The sequence below is a fragment of the Oryx dammah genome, unplaced genomic scaffold (assembly GCF_014754425.2).
Source record: "Oryx dammah isolate SB20612 unplaced genomic scaffold, SCBI_Odam_1.1 HiC_scaffold_2, whole genome shotgun sequence".
Classification (NCBI taxonomy): domain Eukaryota; kingdom Metazoa; phylum Chordata; class Mammalia; order Artiodactyla; family Bovidae; genus Oryx; species Oryx dammah.
The window spans coordinates 176,569,858-176,589,212 of record NW_024070186.1 but is presented as its reverse complement, the minus strand read 5'-3'; the positions used below and the strand labels follow the sequence as shown (position 1 = coordinate 176,589,212).

General features: G+C 38.5%; 1 protein-coding gene across 1 annotated transcript in view; it reads right to left on the bottom strand.

Annotated features, from left to right (window-relative positions):
* Positions 1 to 19,355, bottom strand: part of LOC120882554 (ATP-binding cassette sub-family A member 3-like) — a 208,714-nt gene that overhangs the window by 84,277 nt on the left and 105,082 nt on the right. The window lies entirely within an intron of this gene.

Below are 19,355 nucleotides of genomic sequence, written 5' to 3'. Positions count from 1 at the left end.
AGTGTAGAAGGGGCAATCCCAGTTTTTCCTCTGAGGAGGGGAAACTTCTCACTTCAATGGATTCATGCTTCAAAATAGACATGAAGTGAAGAGGCTCAGTAGTGTCCGACTCTTTGTGACCCCATGGACTGTAGCCTGCCAGGCTTCTCTGTCCGTGGGATTTTCCAGGCAAGAGTACTGGAGTGGGTTGCCATTTCCTTCTCCAGGGGATCTTCCCTACCCAGGGATTGAACCCAGCTCTCCCGCATTGCAAGCAGACGCTTTACCCTCTGAGCCACCAGGGAAGACATAACCAAACTCAACTGCTTTTTACCACTCTGTCTTCCTGCCACTTGGTTGTGGCTCAGTCATGAAAGCGGGTGATTTCCGGAAGGAGGACTAAAAATTGGAATCATAGGGAACTAGAATGCTTGGGAGATAATAACAGAGAGGAACAAGAAAGTGATACCATAAGTTGTTTATGAACTCTTGTGTTTATCCCATTGTTTGCACATATGGATCTCATTAGTATGTGCATAGGTGAGGGCTAAGTCGCTTCAGTCATGTTTGACTCTTTGTGACACTATGGATTGTAGCCTGCCACGTTCCTCTGTCCAGGGGATTTTCCAGGCAAGAATTCTTGTTGCCATGCCCGCCTCCAGAGAATCTTCCTGACCTAGGGATTCAACCTGCATCTCTTTATGTCTCCCACATTGGCAGGCAGGTTCTTTACCATGCTAATGAGTACATTCTTAACCAGGTGTGAGCTGTGTATATGATCACATATACACAGAGAGACTGCAATAGTACTGCAAAGACTTTACACCTGACATTGGACCCACAACCCACAGAGAAGATATAAATAAGATGGAGAGTCTCATGAAGCATTGTTGAAAATATCAAGGATAAAAATAAAAATTAACTGGCACACAAAGAATCACAAAAGTCTCAACTCACATAGGAAAATATAGTCAACAGACATTAGTGATCAGGTGGCACAGATGTTGGGATTAACATCAGAAAGTATCATCAGCAGCTGGGAGCCGACCTTCCTACCAGTCATGCTGTGATGGATTCCTAACTTTGTCATCCTTGCTGAAGTCCCTGCTGCTGGAATCTGGCTCCAAATTTAACCTAAAGTAGGTTAAGATGGTGAGATAGAAGGATCCTAAACTCACCTCCTCTCATGAACACACCAAAATCACAACAATCTGCAGAACAATCATTGTTGAAAAAGAACTGCCTTATGACCCAGCAATCCCACTGCTGGGCATACACACCGAGGAAACCAGAATTGAAAGAGATACGTGTACCCCAATGTTCATTGCAGCACTGTTTATAATAGCCAGGACACGGAAGCAATCTAAATGTCCAACAGCAGATGAATGGATAAGAAAGCTGTGGTACATATACACAATGGAGTATTACTCAGCCATTAAAAAGAATACATTTGAATCAGTTCTAATGAGGTGGATGAAACTAGAGCCTATTATACAGAGTGAAGTAAGCCAGAAAGAAAAACGCCAATACAGTATACTAACGCATATATATGGAATTTAGAATGATGGTAATGATAACCCTGTATGAGAGATAGCAAAAGGGACACAGAGGTATAGAACAGTCTTTTGGACTCTGTGGGAGAGAGAGAGGGTGGGATGATTTGGGAGAATGGCATTGAAAAATGTATAATATCATATATGAAACGAATCTCCAGTCCAGGTTAGATTCAGGATACAGGATGCTTGGGGCTGGTGCACTGGGATGGCCCAGAGGGAGGGTACGGGGAGGGAGGTGGGAAGGGGGTTCAGGATGGGGAACATGTGTACACCCGTGGCAGATTCATGTTGATGTATGGCAAAACCAATACAATATTGTAAAGTAATTAGCCTCCAATTAAAATAAAGAAATTAATATTTAAAAAAAGAAAAAGTCTGAAACCTACCAGACAAGATCTTTTACAACTAAAGACATAAAGAAGGAAACACAGTGAGACAGGTATGAGGGGTGGTCTTGCAATATAATCAAACCCCATATCCCTCAGTGAGCAACCCAAAGACTGGAGAAAATTGTATTACAGAGGTTCTTCCAGAGAAGTGAGAGTTCAGAAACCCATGTCAGGGGATCTGGCACAGGGAAGAGGAGCCCCCAGAGCAGTTGACTTTAGGCTGGCAGGCTTAGACTGCAAGAACTCCACAGGATAGGGGGAAAAGAGACTTTACTCTTAAAGGGCATCCAAAAAAGCTCACATGCACCAGGGACAAGGACAAAAGCAGTAATTTCATAAGAGCTTGGTCTCCTGGGGAAGCAGGGGTTGCACATGGCTCTCTCTGGGGGAATAGACACTGGCTATGGACATATGCTGCTGCTAAGTCGCTTCAGTCGTGTCCAACTCTGTGTGACCCCATAGACGGCCGCCACCGTCCCTGGGATTCTCCAGGCAAGAGTACTGGAGTGGGTTGCCATTTCCTTCTCCAATGCATGAAAGTGAAAAGTGAAAGTGAAGTCGCTCAGTTGTGTCCGCCTCTTAGCGACTCCATGGACTGCAGCCTACCAGGCTCCTCCATCCATGGGATTTTCCAGGCAAGAGTACATATAGGGGAGAGTACTCTTCTGCATGAATTCTCTTGGAGGCTGACATCTTGCTTGGGTCATTAGCAACAAGACCTGGCCCCACCCAACAGTCAAGGCTCCAGTGTTAAAATGCCTCAGTCTAAACAACGAAGTCATTGGGGCTATATTCCCATTCATCAGCAGACAGGCTGCCTAAAGACTCTCTGAACATACAGACAACTCTAAACAAGCACTTGGACAGTTCTGCCCAGCAGAGGGCCAAGACTCAGCTTCACCCATCAGTGGGCAGTCACGAGCCCCTCCCACCAGGAAGTCTGCACAAGCCTCTGGACCAGTCTCACCTACCAGGAAGCAGACACTAGAAGCAAGAGAATTATGGTCTTGAAGTCTACAAAATTAATCTGTGAATGCAGGCCAGGCACTACCCTTGGAACAGCTGGCCCCTGGCCCTTGAAAGGTGCAGTACTGGGATAGAAGGCCAGCAAGACTGAGAAACATAACTAATCTTCCACATACATAAACATACAAATAGCAATTTTGACAAAATTAGGTGAAAGAGGAATATGTTTCAGATTAGGAACAATACAAAAACTCAGAAGAAAAACTAAGTGACATGGATATAGGCAATCTACCTGGGAAAGAGTTCAGAGTATTGATTATAAAGATGATCCAAGAACTCAGGTGGAGAATGTATGCACAGAGTGAGAAATTAGTTTCTTTTTAAACAAAAAATTAGAAAATATAAAGAACAATGAAATAGAATTGAAGAATACAATAACTGAATGAAAAGTACACTAGAAGGAATCAATAGTAGACTAAATGAGGAAGAATGGATAACTGAGCTGGAAGACAGAGTAGTGGAAATCACTATGGCTGAACAGAAAAAGAAAAAAAAAGTGAAAAGAAATGAAGACAGCTTAAGAGACCTCTGGGACAACAACAAGAGTGATAATATTCATATTATAGGGGTCTCAGAAGGAGAAGAGAGAGAGAAAGGACCTGAGAAAATATCTGAAGCGGTAATAGCTGAAAAGTTGCCCAAATGGGCAAGGAAACAGTCACCCAACTTCAAAAAGACCAGAGAGTCCCATACAGGTTTAACCTGCAGAGGAACACACCAAGACACATAGTAAGCAAACTGACAAGAGTGGAAAATAAAGAGAGAATATTAAAAGCAACAAGAGAAAAGAAACAACATACAAGGGAACTCCCATAAAGCTATCAACTGATTTTTTAGCATAAACTCTGCAGGCTAGAAGGGAGTGGCATGACATACTCAAAATGAAAAACCTACAATCTAGAATATTCTACCCAGGAAGACTCTCATTCAGATTTGATGGTGAAATCAAATGTTTTACAGACAAGGAAAAGCTAAAACAATTCAGCACCACTAAATCAGCTTTACAAGAAACACTAAAGGATATTCTCTAGGCAGAAAAGAAGAGGCCACAACTAGAAACAAGAAAGTTATGAATGGAAAAGCTCACTAGTAAAGGCAAACATACACTAAAAGTGGGAAATCATCCACGCACAAAGCTAACAGGGAGGCTAAAAGGCAAAAGTAGTAAAATCATTTATATCCACAATAAGCAGTTAAGGGATACATGAAACAGTCAGACACAAAATATAATATCAAAAACAGTAATCATGAGGGGAAAAGAGTACAAATGCAGGGTATCTAAAATGCATTTGAAATGAAGAGAGCAGACACCTACAACAAGTGTGTGTGTATATATATATATTTATTCTGTGGGCCTCTTCCACCTACTTCTCACCCCTTTCTTGCTCAGTCACTACCCCATATCACCCAGGCCTTCTTTTGACTCTGAATGCTCCTTGTGCGTTCCCTCTCTAGCCCCAGGGCCCGTGCAGCTCTTGTCCAGCTGCTTCAGGTCTCATATCAAATGTCATCTTCTCAGAGAAACCTCTTCTAGCCATCCAAAGTTGGCACCTCTCTCTCACAGGCACACACAGACACATGCACATGCTGGCATTGTTTTCAATTAAGAATCTTTTTTTAATGAAACTTAACGACCCTTTATAATGGCCTGTGTATTTGTCTGGAGAAGGAAACGGCAACCCACTCCAGTATTCTCGCCTGGGAAATCCCATGGACAGAGGAGCCTGGCGGGCTACAGTCCATGGGGTCACAAGGGTCGGACACGACTTAGTGACTAAACCACACACACACGCACACACACACACACACACACACACACATAAAGTGAAGTGAAAGTGAAAGTGAAAGTGGCTCAGCCGTGTCTGACTCTTTGTGATCCCATGGACTATACAGTCCATGGAATTCTTCAGGCTACAATACTGGAGTGGCTTTCCCCTTCTCCAGGGGATCTTCCCAACCCAGGGATCGAACCCAGGTCTCCCACATTGCAGACGGATTCTTTACCAACTGAGCCACAAGGGAAGATGTGTGTATACATACACACGTCTCTACACACACTGCTATATAAAAATCTCATGGTAACAACAAAACAAAAATTTGTAATAGATATACACACAAAAGAGTAAAAGGAATCCAAACATACACTATGCTGCTGCTGCTAAGTCGCTTCAGTCGTGTCCGACTCTGTGCGACCCCATAGACGGCAGCCACCGTCCCTGAGATTCTCCAGGCAAGAACACTGGAGTGGGTTGCCATTTCCTCCTCTAATGCATGCAAGTGAAAAGTGAAAGGGAAGCTGCTCAGTCGTTTCTGACTCTTAGAGACCCCATGGACTGCAGCCCACCAGGCTCTTCCATCCATGGGATCCTCCAGGCAAGAGTACTGGAGTGGGTTGCCATTGCCTTTTCCAAACATACACTATAGATAGTCATCAAATCACAAGTGAAGAGAACAAAAGAAGGGGAGAAAAGAACATGAAAAACAAATTTAAAACAATTAACAAAATGGCAATAGGAACATACATAGCAATAATTAGCTTATATGTGAACAGACTAATGCTCCAAACAAAACACATAGGTGGCTTAATGGATACAAAAACAGAACCCACATATATGCTGCATAAGAAACTCACTTCAGATCTAGAGACACATATGGACTGAAAGTGAGGGGATGGACACATGGCAAAAAATGGGATAGAGAAGGAGTGGTAGACCTAGGCCCCTCCAGGTGTTCCTTGGGGGTCCACCTCAGTATGGTGATGGGTAGAGGGGATACCTGAATTCTAACCTTTATAAATAGGAGAGACCCAAACCTCTAGACAGACTTTTAATTTTTATTCTGATTAGTCATTTTAAATCAGCAAGGAATAAAAAAAAATCCTGATCTAAATTAAAAAGAAAAAAAATGAGGGAATGGAAAAATGTATTGCATGCAAATGGAAATCAAAAGAAAGCTGGAGTAGCAATATTTATATTGGACAAATAGACTTTAAAATAAAGACTGTCACAAGAGACAAAGAAGGACACTGTATAATGATCAAAGGATCAAGAAAAAGATATAATTTAAAATATATATGCATTTAACATAGCATTGCAACACATAAGATGCATGTTAACAGATATAAACAGAGAAACTGACAGTAACACAGTTAGCAGTAGGAGTAGTGAAAGTCACTCAGTTGTATCCGACTCTTTGTGACCCTGTGGACTGTAGCCTGCCAGACTCCTCTGTCCATGGAATTCTCCAGGCCAGAATAATGAAGTGGGTAGCCATTCCCTTCTCCAGGGGATCTTCCCAACCCAGGAATCAAATCCATGTCTCCACATTGCAGGCGGATTCTTTATCCACTGAGCTACCAGGGAAGCCCTATTATAGTGGGAGACTCTAACACCTCGTTTACATTAATGAACAGGTCATCCAAATAGAAAATCAACAAGGAATCACAGGCCTTGAATGACATATTAGATCAGATTGACTTTAGTGATAGTTCTTTGGAGGGAATGATGCTGAAGCTGAAACTCCAGTACTTTGGCCACTTAATTGGAAGAGTTGACTCATTGGAAAAGACTCTGATGCTGGGAGGGATTGGGGGCAGGAAGAGAAGGGGACAACAGAGGATGAGATAGCTGTATGGCATCACTGACTTCATGGACGTGAATCTGAGTGAACTCCGGAAGTTGGTGATGGACAGGGAGGCCTGGTGTGCTGCAATTCATGGGGTCTCAAACAGTCGGACACGACTGAGCAACTGAACTGAAATGAACTGAACTGAACTGAACTGAACTGATAGAGCACAAACTGGAATCAAGATTGCCGGGAGAAATATCAATAACCTCAGATATGCAGATGACACCACCCTTATGGCAGAAAGTGAAGAGGAACTAAAAAGCCTCTTGATGAAAGTGAAAGAGGAGAGTGAAAAAGTTGGCTTAAAGCTCAACATTCAGAAAACAAAGATCATGGCATATGGTCCCATCACTTTACGGGAAATAGATGGGGAAACAGTGGAAACAGAATTTATTTTTGGGGCTCCAAAATCACTGCAGATGCTGACTGCAGCCATGAAATTAAAAGACGCTTACTCCTTTGAAGGAAAGTTATGACCAACCTAGACAGCATATTGAAAAGCAGAGACATTACTTTGCCAACAAGGTCCCTCTAGTCAAGGCTATGGTTTTTCCAGTGGTCGTGTATGGATGTAAGAGTTGGACTGTGAAGAAAGCTGAGAGCCAAAAAATTGATGCTTTTGAACTGTGGTGTTGGAGAAGACTCTTGAAAGTCCCTTGGATTGCAAGGAGATCCAACCAGTCCATTCTAAAGGAGATTAGTCCTGGGTGATCTTTGGAAGGAATGGTGCTAAAGCTGAAACTCCAATACTTTGGCCACCTCATGCGAAGAGTTGACTCATTGGAAAAGACTCTGATGCTGGGAGGGATTGGGGGCAGGAGGAGAAGGGGACAACACAGGATGAGATGGATGGATGACATCACTGATTTGATGGACATGAGTTTGAGTAAACTCTGGGAGTTGGTGATGGACAAGGAGGCCTGGCGTGCTGCGATTCATGGGGTCGCAAAGTGTTGGACACGACTGAGTGACTGAACTGAACTGAATAGAGCCTTCCATCCAAGAGCAGTGGAATGCACATTCTTTTTAAGTACACGTAGGACATTCTCCAGGATAGATCACATGAGCCACAAAGCAAGCCTCTGTAAATTTAAGAAAATTTAAATTATGTCAAGCATCTTGTCTGAAAATATGAGGCTAGAAATAAACTGAAAGAGAAAAAACTGCAAAACCCCACAAATTCTTGGAGGCTACACAATAGGCTAGTAAATAACGAATGGATCACTATAAAAGTTAAGCAGGAAATAAAATACTTAGAGACAAATGACAGTGAAAACATGACAACCCATACCCTATGTGTGTGTGTTAGTTGCTCAGTTGTGTCCAACTCTTTGTAACCCCATGTACTGTAGCCTGCCAATTTCCTCTGTCCATGGGATTTTCCAGGCAAGAATACTGGAGTGGGTAGCCATTCCCTCTCCAAGGGATCTTTCTGACCTAGGGACTGAATCCAGGTCTCCTGCATTACAGGCAAATTCTTTAATGTCTAAGCCACCAGTGAAGCCCCCACACCCTACGGGATACAGCAAAAGCAGTTCTAAAACGGGAAGTTTTTAGCTTACCTTGGGAAACAAGAAAAATCTCAAGTAAACAACTTAACCTTATGCCTAAAGCAACTAGAGAAAGAAGAACAAACAAAACCCAAAGTTTGTTGAAGAAAAGAATTCATAAAGATTAGAGAAGATATAAATGAGATAGAGTCTAAGAAAAAAATAGAAAAGATAAGTAAAACTAAAGGCTAGTTCTTTGAAAAGGTAAACATAATTGATAAACCTTTAGCCAGGCTTATCAAGAAAAAATGGGAGGGGGCCCAAATAAATAAAATCAGAAATGAAAAATGAGAAGTTACAACAGGTACCGTAAAGATACAAAGGATCATAAAAAACTAGTTCAAGCAACTATATGTCAATAAAATGGACAGGCTAGAAGAAATGGATAAATTATTAGAAATGAGCAATCTCCCAAGACTTAACAATGAGTAAATAGAAAATATGAACAGACCAACTACTAGAACTGAATCTATAATTTAAAAATTCCTAATAAACAAAGGTCCAGGACCAGATCTCTTCACAAGTGAATTGTACCAAACATTTAAAGAAAAGTTAGTACCTAACCTTCTGAAATTATTTCAAAAAAAAAAATTGCAGAGGAAGGAACACTTCTGAATTCATTTTATGAGGCTGTGCATGTGCTAAATTGCTTCAGTCATGTCTGACTGTTTGCAGCCCTGTGGACTGTAGTCCACCAGGCTCTACTGTCCAAGGGACTCTCCAGGTAAGAATACCAGAGTGGATTGCCATGCCCTTCTCCAGGCGATCTTCCCAATCCAGGGATTGAACCTGTCTCCTGTGCCTCCTGTACCACAGGTGGATTCTTTATCACTGAGCCACTGGAGAAGCCCCTCTATGAAGCCATCTGGTATGAAAAGCAGATAAAGATATCACAAAAAATTACAAACCAGTATCACTGATAAACAGATGCTAAAATCTTCAACAAAATACTAGCAAAATGAATGCAACAATACATTAAAAGGATCCTACACCATGATCAAATGGGATTTATCCCAGCAATGCAAGGATTCTTCAATATCCACTAATCCATCAATGTGATATACTATATTAACAAATTTAAGTATAAAAGCCATGTGATCACCTCAAGAGATGCAGAAAAACTTCTGATAAAATGCAACATCCATTTATGATAAAAACTCTTCAGAAAGTGGGCATAGAGGGAACATAACTCAGCATAATAAAGGCCATATATGACAAACCCACAGCTAACATCATATTCAATGGTGAAATGTTGAAAGCATTTCCTCTAAGATCAGGAGCAAGACAGGATGTTCACTCTCTCAGCAATCAAAGAAGAAAGAGAAATAAAAGCAATCCAAATTGGAACAGAAGTAAAACCGTCACTTTGCAGATGACATGATGCTATACATAGAAAAATCCTAAATATGCTCCCAGAAAACTACTAGAGCTCATCAATGAATTTGCTAAAGTTTCCAGATACAAAATTAATATACAGATATCTGTTTCATTTCTACACATTAACAGCAAAAGATCAGAAAGAGAAAGTACAGAGATCATCCCATTTATCATCACATCAAAAAAAGAGAAAATACCTAGAAATAAACCTATCTAAGGAAGCAAAAGACCCGTACTCCAGGAAGTCAAGATGGTGATGAAAGAAACTTAAGAGGACATAAACAGATGAAAATATATATCTTGCTCTTGGATTGAAAAAATCAATATTGTTAAAATGACCATACAACCCAATGTAATCTACAGATTCAAAGGCAATCCCTATCAAATTACCAACTACATCCTTCATCTTTCACAGAACTAGAAAAAAATTTCATAATCTGTATGGAGACACAAAAGACCCTGAATAGTCAAAATAATCTTGAGAAAGAAGAGTGAAGCTGGAGAAATCATGCTCCTTGACTTCAGACTATACTACAAAGCTACAATAATTAAGCCACCATGGTACTGATACAAAAACAGACACATAGATCAATGGAACAGGATAGAAAGCCCAGAAACCAACCACACACTTATTATCAATTAACCTATGATGGAGGAGGCAAGAATAAAAAATGGAAAAAAGTCTCTTCAATAAGTGGTGTTGAGAATACCAAACAGGTACATATAAAACAATGAAATTAGAACACTCTCTAATACCACATACAAAGATAAACTCAAAATGGATCGGAGACTGAAATGTAAGACTATATACTGTCAAACTTCTAGAGGAAAACATAGGCAGAACACACTTTGACATAAATTATAGCAATATTCTTTTGAATCCATTACCTAGAGTAATGGAAATAAAAACAAAAATAAACAAATCAGACCCAATTAAACTTAAAAGCTTTCACTCAACAAAGGAAAACATAAAAAAAAAAGAAAAGACAACCTATAGATGGGGATAAATATTAGTAAACTTTGCTACTGACAAGCGATTATTAATGATTTTCAAAATATAAAAACACCTCATATCCTTAATACCAAGAAAAAACCCAATAAAAAAACGAGCAGAAGATCTAAATAGACATTTCTCCAAAGAAGACATACAGATGGCTAACAGCCACATGAAAAGATGCCCTATATCAATAAATATTAGAGGAATGTAAATAAAAACTACAATGAGATACCACCTCATGCAGATCAGGATAACCATCACTAAAATGTCTACCAATAATAAGTGATAGAGAATGTGTGGAGAAAAGGAACCCTTCTACACTGCTGGTGGGAATGTACATTGGTGCAGCTTCCCTTGTGGCGCAGCTGGTAAAGAATTTGCCTGCAATACAGGAGACCTGGGTTTGATCCCTGGGTGGGGAAGATCCATTGGAGAAGGAAAAGGCTACCCACTCCAGTATTCTGGCCTGGAGAATTCCTAGGACTGTATAGTCCATGGGGTTGCAGAGTCAGATATGACTGAGCAACTTCCACTTCACTATGGAAAAAGTATGGAGGCTCTTTAAAAAACTAAAAATAGAGTCACCATATAATCCTGCCAGCCCATTCCTGGGCACATATTCAGAGAAAACTCTAATTTGAAAAGATATACGATTCCCAAGTTTCATGTCCATTGACAGATGAATGAAGATGTGGCTATATACACAATGGAATATTAGCCCCCAAAAGAATGAAATAATGCCATTTGCAACAACATGAATGGACATAGAGATTATCATATTAAGTGAAGTAAGCCACGGAAAGAAAGATAAGTGATATCACTTATATGTGGAACCTAAAAATAAGACATGAATGAACTTATTTACAAAATAGAAACAGACTCAGACATAGAAGACAAACTTATAGTTATAAAAGGGGATAGTGGAGGGGGAGATAAATAAAAAGTTTGCAATTAGCATGTACACACTGTTATATAAAAAATAGAATAACAACAAGGACCTAATGTATAGCACAGGAAGCTATATTCAAAATCTTTTATTAACCTATAAATCACTTTGCTGCATACCTGAAACTAGCACAACATTACAAATTAACTATACTTCAAGATTTTGCTTCTTCAGGAAATATTTTCTAATTTCCCCAAAACTCTGTTGGGCATACACTTCACACTGTTCATACATCTCAATTACTGTTAAGTAATACTCCTTGGTGTTTTAATTATGCATTTATATCTTTTATTCTCTACATTTTCACTTCTTAAGGGAATAGATTGCTATAGCAATCTTTGTAGTCCTGGTCCTGGCAGGTAGCTGACCTTAATAAAATGTTAAAAAAGAAAGTGACATCAAAATAAAGAAGATATACTCAATAGTAGATAAATATAATAAAGAGTTAGTGAACTTGAAGATAGATCAGTAGATATTATCCAATCTGAACAACTGAGAGAAAAAATGATATAAGCAAAATAAAGCCCAAAGGATTTTGGGGACAACAAAATGTCTAATGTTCATGTCTTTGAAGTGCCAGAAGGAGACGAAAAAGTATCATGAAGAAATAATGACTGAAAACTTTCCAAGTTTGACAAGAAACACAAGGCTACAGATTGAAGAAGCTGACCAAATCCCATTTAGAAAGATAAAAAGAAATCCAAACCAGACAGATCATAAACAAATTGCTAAAATGTAAAAACAAAGAAGTATTGAGATCATCCAAAAAAAAAAAAAAGAAAACCCAGAAAACAACCTAATTACCTACAGGGAAACAATTCCGATGATTGTGGATTACTCATCAGAAACCATGGTGTCCAGAAAGCAGTGAAACAACATTTAAGTCTTGAAGGAAAAGCACTGTCAACCCAGATTTCTATGTCAAACAAAAATATGCTTGAGGAACGTGGTGAATTAAAGATACTCTCAGGTGAAGGAAGGCTAAGAGAATTCATAGCTAAGAGTACTGATCTAAAACAACTGATTAGGAATGTTTTTCAAACAAAAGAAATGATACTGAAAACTTGGAACATCATAAATGATACAAATACAACAGAAATGGTAAATAAGAAAAAAAACTATTATTCTCTCATGGTTCTTTAAACATGCTACATGGTTTTAAGGAAAAAATATAATACTGTTTAATGATGTTTTCAATATATGTAGGTGTAATATATGACAACTGTAGCAAAAAGAAAGGATAAAATATCTACAATGTGTTAAGGTTTCTACATTCCACATAAAAGTTGGAAAATATCATTTCTACACAACTATGAAAACTAAGTCTATATTTTGTAAGTCCCTAGAGCAACCACTAAAAACGTACAAAGAGATATAGTAAAAACCACAATAGACAATTTGAATTATAATATTAAAAATGTTCAAATAACTCAAAATAAGACTGGAAAGGGGAAACAGAGGGGAAAATGCAATGAGAACAAATAGGAAACAATTAATAAAATGGTCGATTTAAATACAAACATAAAAAATAAATGCTCTAAACACATCAATGAAAAGATAGAGACTGGCAGATTGTACTAAAAAACATGACCTAGCTATACAAGGTCTATAAGAAACTCACTTTAATTTTAATTATATAGGTAGGTTTAAAGTGAAGTATTTGAAGAAGATATACCATGCAAACAGAAATCAAAAGAAAGATGAGGGACTTCCCTGATGGTACAGTGGGTAATGCACTACCCTCCACAATGCAGGGGTCTTGGGTTCAATTCCTGGCCAGGGAACTTGATCCTGCATGCTGTGACTGACAGTTTGCATGCCACAGCTAAAAGATCCCACTTGTACAATGAAGATCAAAGAACCCATGTGTACAACTAAGATCCAGTGCAGCCAAATATTTAAAATGAAAGTTGGAATGGTTATATTAATGTCAGGTAGTTGTTGCTTAGTCGTTGTGTCCAACTCTTTTGTGACCCCATGGACTGTAGTCTGTCAAGCTCCCCTGTCCATTGGATTTCCCAGGCAAGAATACTGGAGTGGGTTGCCATTTCCTTCTCAAGGGGATCTTTTTGACCCAGGGATCAAACCTGCATCTCTTACACCGCCTTGCAGCCAATCTCCTCTATTGCAGGTGGATGGTTTACCGCTGGGCCACCTGGGAAGACCCAATGTCAGATAGAGTTGACTTCAAAGCAAAAATTAGCAGAAATAAAAGAGGGACATTACATTCTTACAGGGAAGAGCCAATTCTGACTCCATCCTGGATCTGTTTCTTTGAATCTAACCTTTGTTTTTTGTTGTTTTTGTTATAATCATACACAATGGGGTTGCCTCAGGGGACCCTGCCCCTCTGTCTGACTGGTAAAATGCCTTTGTTCAGCTCACAGTGAGACAAACCCATCTCAGAAGTAAATGGATGCAGAAAAGAAGAAATGAACAGATCCCATTCTATTTTTTAATATAAATGAGTTTTTTACTTTTCTTCTTTACCTCCTCTCTTTCTGTGTTCTGTGAAAGAAACTGGTATCCAGACCCTGACAAGGCGGTTATTTTCGGACATTAGTCTGCTACCTTCTCTGTCATCTGGATTTCCAAGTAAAGTCGTATTCATTGTCTTGACAACTAATTTTTGATTTTATTGGCCGGTTGTGCAGCAAGCAAAGTGAGCTTGGATTTGGTAAAAATGTTATCAAAGAATCATTTCACAAAGAAGACTTAACAATTCTAAATGTGTATACACCTAACAACAGAACTTAAATCGGAGAAAACAAAAATGACGAATTTAAACATGATTAGGGAAATATATAACTATAGTTGAAAATTTCAATATTTCTCATTCAATAACAGAACTTAAGTAGAAATCAGCAAATATACAGCAGAGCTAGACAACAATTTAAAGTCTGTTGCTGTTGTTCAGTCACTTAGTCATGTCCAATGCTTTGTGACTCCATGGACTGCAGCACGCCAGGATTGCCTGTCCTTCACCATCTCCCAGAGCTTACTCAAACTCATGTCCCTCGAGTCAGTGATGACATCCAACCATCTTGTCCTCTGTCATCCCCTTCTCTTCCAGCCTTCAATCTTTCCCAGCATCAGGGTCTTTTTCAATGAGTCAACTCTTTGCATCAGGTGGCCAAAGTATTGGAGCTTCAGCTTCAGTCCTTCCAATGAATATTCAGGATTGGTTTCCTTTAGGATTGACTGGTTTGATCTCCTTGAAATCCAAGGGACTCTCAAGAGTCTTCTCCAACCCCACTGTTTGAAAGCATCAATTCTCTAGCGCTCAGCTTTCTTTATGGTCCAACTCTCATATTCATACATGACTACTGGAAAAACCATAGCTTTGACTATATGGACCTTTGTTGGCAAAGTGATGTCTTTGCTTTTTAATATGCTCTCTAGGTTTTTCAAAATTTTCTTCCAAGAAGTAATCTTGTTTTTTTTATTTTCATGGCTGCAGTCATCATCTGCAGTGATTTTGGAGCCCAAGTAAATGAAGTCTGTCACTGTTTCCATTGTTACTCAATGTTAATCTCAAGTTACTGAATCTAATTTATGTTTATAGGGAATTTCAACCAAATAGCAGAAAACATTCTTCTCAAGTACATATGACAGTCACCAAGATAGATCTTTTCTTGGGTCATAAAAATATAGCAATTTAAAAACATTTGAAACTACAAAAAGTATGATCTCTAACCAGAAGAGAATGAGACTAAAATAACAGGAAGAAAATAGAACAACTTTTCATCACTTGATATTAAAGAATATGCATGTAAATGATCTATGCCATAGAAGAAGTCTCAAGAAACACAGAAAATATTTTGAATTAAATATAAGTGAAAATATAACAAATCATATCAAAATTTGTGGGATGTAGCTAAAAGAGAGCTTGAAGGAAAAAATCACAGCAATAAATGCTTACATTATTAAGCATGTAATAATTCTCAAATCAATTATTAATACCTATGCACTGACATAAAAAAGGAGAGTAAAAACCCCAAACGAAGTTGAAGTGTGAATATAATAAATATATAAACATTAATAAATGAAATAAAAAGCAAAATGTAATAGAAAAGAATAAAATAAAAGCAGGTTCTTTGAAAAGTTAAAAAGGAATAAAATTTTAGTTAGAATTACAGAAAAAAAGAGCATTACAACCTGTCAATATCAGGAAGAAGAGAGACATTAAAAGGGTAATAGGGAATCCTGCAAATGTTCGTAAGATTTCAACTTAGAAGAAATACAACAATTTCTCAAAAATCACAAAGTACCATAGCTTGCCTAATTTGAAATAAATAACCTCTGAATATTCCTGTAAATATTAAGTAAATTAAATTTGTTTTTTTTCCCAGTTTTATGGAGATATAATTGATAAGTTAAATCTGTAAGCATTTAAGGTGTATAATTTTACATGTATATTATGTAGAAATTATCACCACAATCAAGCTAATAGGTAACACATCCATCACCTCACATAATTTTCATTTTCTTCCTTTCTTCTCCCTGTAGTGAGAAACAGTTAAGATCAAACCTCTTAGAAAATTTCAGTATACCACACAGTATTGTTAACTATAGTCTCATTGCTGTGCATTAGATCTCCAGAAATTATTCTTTGTCCTTAACTAATACTTTGTTCAATCAACTGACCAACATCTCTGCACTGCCCCTCCATCCCCAGCCCCTGGTAATGACCATTCTATTCTCTGCTCCTATGAGTCTGACTACTTTAAATCCCACATATAAGTGAGATCATGCAGTATTTGTCATCCTGTATCTAGCTTATTTTACTTAGCATGATGTCCTTTAGGTTAATTCATGTTGTCACAACTGTCAGGACTTTCTTCTTTTTTTTAAAAGTCTGTCTTCCCTCATAGCTCAGTTGATAAAGAATACGCCTGCAATGCAGGAGACCTGGGTTCAATTCCTGGGTTGGGAAGATCCTCTGGAGAAGGAAATGGCTACCCACTCCAGTATTCTTGCCTGGAGAATCCCATGAACAGAGGAGCCTGGATGGCTACAGTTCATGGGATCGCAAGAGTCAGACATGACTTAGCGACTAAACCACCATCACATGTAGATACATAACATTTTCTCTATCCATTTATCTGCTGATAGACATTTCGGTTGTTTCCATCTTGGTTATCATGAATAAGAGTGCAGGTATCTCTTCAACATCCTGATTTTGTATCCTTTGGATATACATACGAAAGTGTTACTGTTGGATCACTGATTAGTTCTTAAATATAATTGAATCTATAGTTTGATAGAGGAGAACATAGGCAAAACACTCTCTGACATAAATCACAGCAGGTTCCTCTATGACCCACCTCTCAGAATACTGGAAATAAAAGCAAAAATAAACAAATGGGACCTAATTAAAATTAAAAGCTTCTGCACAACAAAGGAAACTATAAGCAAGGTGAAAAGACAGCCTTCTGAATGGGAGAAAATAATAGCAAATGCAGCAACTGACAAGGAATTAAGCTCAAAAATATACAAGCAACTCCTGCAGCTCAATTCTAGAAAAATAAACGACCCAATCAAAAAATGGGCCAAGGAACTAAACAGACATTTCTTCAAAGAAGACATACAGATGGTTAACAAACACATGAAAAGATGCTCAACATCACTCATTATCAAAGAAATGCAAATCAAAACCACAATGAGGTACCATTTCACACCAGTCAGAATGGCTGCTATCCAAAAGTCTACAAGCAATAAGTGCTGGAGAGGGTGTGGAGAAAAGGGAACCCTCTTACACTGTTGGTGGGAATGCAAACTAGTACAGCCACTATGGAGAACAGTGTGGAGATTCCTTAGAAAACTGGAAATAGAACTGCCTTATGACCCAGCAATCCCACTGCTGGGCATACACACTGAGGAAACCAGAATTGAAAGAGATACGTGTACCCCAATGTTCACTGCAGCTCTGTTTACAATAGCTAGGACATGGAAGCAACCTAGATGTCCATTAGCAGATGAATGGATAAGAAAGCTGTGGTACATATACACAGTGGAATATTACTCAGCCATTAAAAAGAATACATTTGAATCAGTTCTAATGAGGTGGATGAAACTGGAGCCTATTATACAGAGTGAAGTAAGCCAGAAAGAAAAACACCTGCTGCTGCTGCTGCTAAGTCGCTTCAGTCATGTCTGACTCTGTGCGACCCCATAGACGGTAGCCCACGAGGCTCCCCCATCCCTGGGATTCTCCAGTATAATAACGCATATATATGGAATTTAGAAACATGGTAACGATAACCCTGTGTGCAAGATAGCAAAAGAGACACAGATGTATAGAACAGTTTTTTGTACTCTGTGGGAGAGGGTGAGGGTGGGATGATTTGGGAGAACGGCATTGAAACATGTATATTATCATATGTGAAATGAATCGCCAGTCCAGGTTCATTGCATTATACAGGATGCTCGGGGCTGGTGCACTGGGATGACCCAGAGGGATGGTATAGGGAGGGGGGTTCAGGATGGGGAACACATGTACACCCGTAGTGGATTCATGTCAATATATGGCAAAACCAATACAATATTGTAAAGTAATTACCTCCAATTAAAATAAATAAATTTATAATAAAAAAGAAAAAAAAATCAAAAAGTAAATCTTCAGGTTCAGATGATTTTACTACTAAACTTTACCTAACATTTAAAGAATAAATACATTAAAATTAATTATTTAATTAAATAAAAATAAAAAGTTCTACATAATTTCTTCCATAGAATAGAAGGGGAGGGAACACTTCTCAACACATTTTACGAAGCCAGTACTACTCTGATACCAAAACAGACAAAGGCAAATCAAAAAGAGAGTACTATAGGTGAACATCCTTCATAAACTTAGTTCTGAACAAAATATTATCAATCCAATTGAATTATATATTTGAAAAATCCACAACCAAGTGAAATTTACCCTATGAATGTAAGGCTAGCTCAATATTGGAAAATCAATCAATCCACCATGTGTAAAAATAGTCTAAAAGAAGAAAAACCACATACTCATTAATAGATGCAGGAAGCATCTCTGATCAAACAATAAAAACTCTGCAAAATCAAAATAGAAACAATTTCTTCAAGGTGATAAAGATTATATATGTAAAAAAAAAACCTTAATGAAGAAAGACCAAATGCTTTCCCTATGAGATCAGGAACAAGTCAAGAATGTCCATTCTCAATAATCATATTCAGTATTATACTGTCCCAATTAGTGAAACATGTTAAGAAAAAGAAATAAAGGGCATACAGATTGGCACTCATAAAAGAAACCATCCACATTCTCTGATGACCTGATTGTCTATGTATAAAACCAAGGAATCTACAAAACACTCCTAAACCTAACAAGTGAGCTTAGCAGGGTCAGAGGATAATAGGTCAACATACAAATATCAATCATTTTTCTATGGGTAATTAATAAACAACTAGAAATAAAAATTCCTTAAAGTTCCAAATCATGAAATGAAACTCACACACACACATTTAAATAGGTACTGGATCTGTCTGTGCTCAGTCGCTATGTTGTGTCCTACTATTTGCAGACCCATGGACTGTAGCCCACCAGGCTCCTCTGCCCATTAGATTTTCCAGGCAAGAATACTAGAGTGGGTTGCCATTTCCTTCTCCAATGGGATCAGTATAATGAAACCTAAAAATGGTGATAACATATATACACTATTGTGCATAAAACAGATAGCTAGTGGGAAGCTGCTGTATTGCACATGCAGCTTGGCTTGGTGCTCTGTGATGACCTAGAGGGATGGGACGGGGAGGTGGAAGGGAGGTTCAGAGGGAAGGAATATATGTATACATGGAGCTGACTCACTTCATTGTACAACAGAAACTAACGTAACATTGTAAAGCAATTATACTACACTAGGAAAAATCAAAGATCTAATTTAA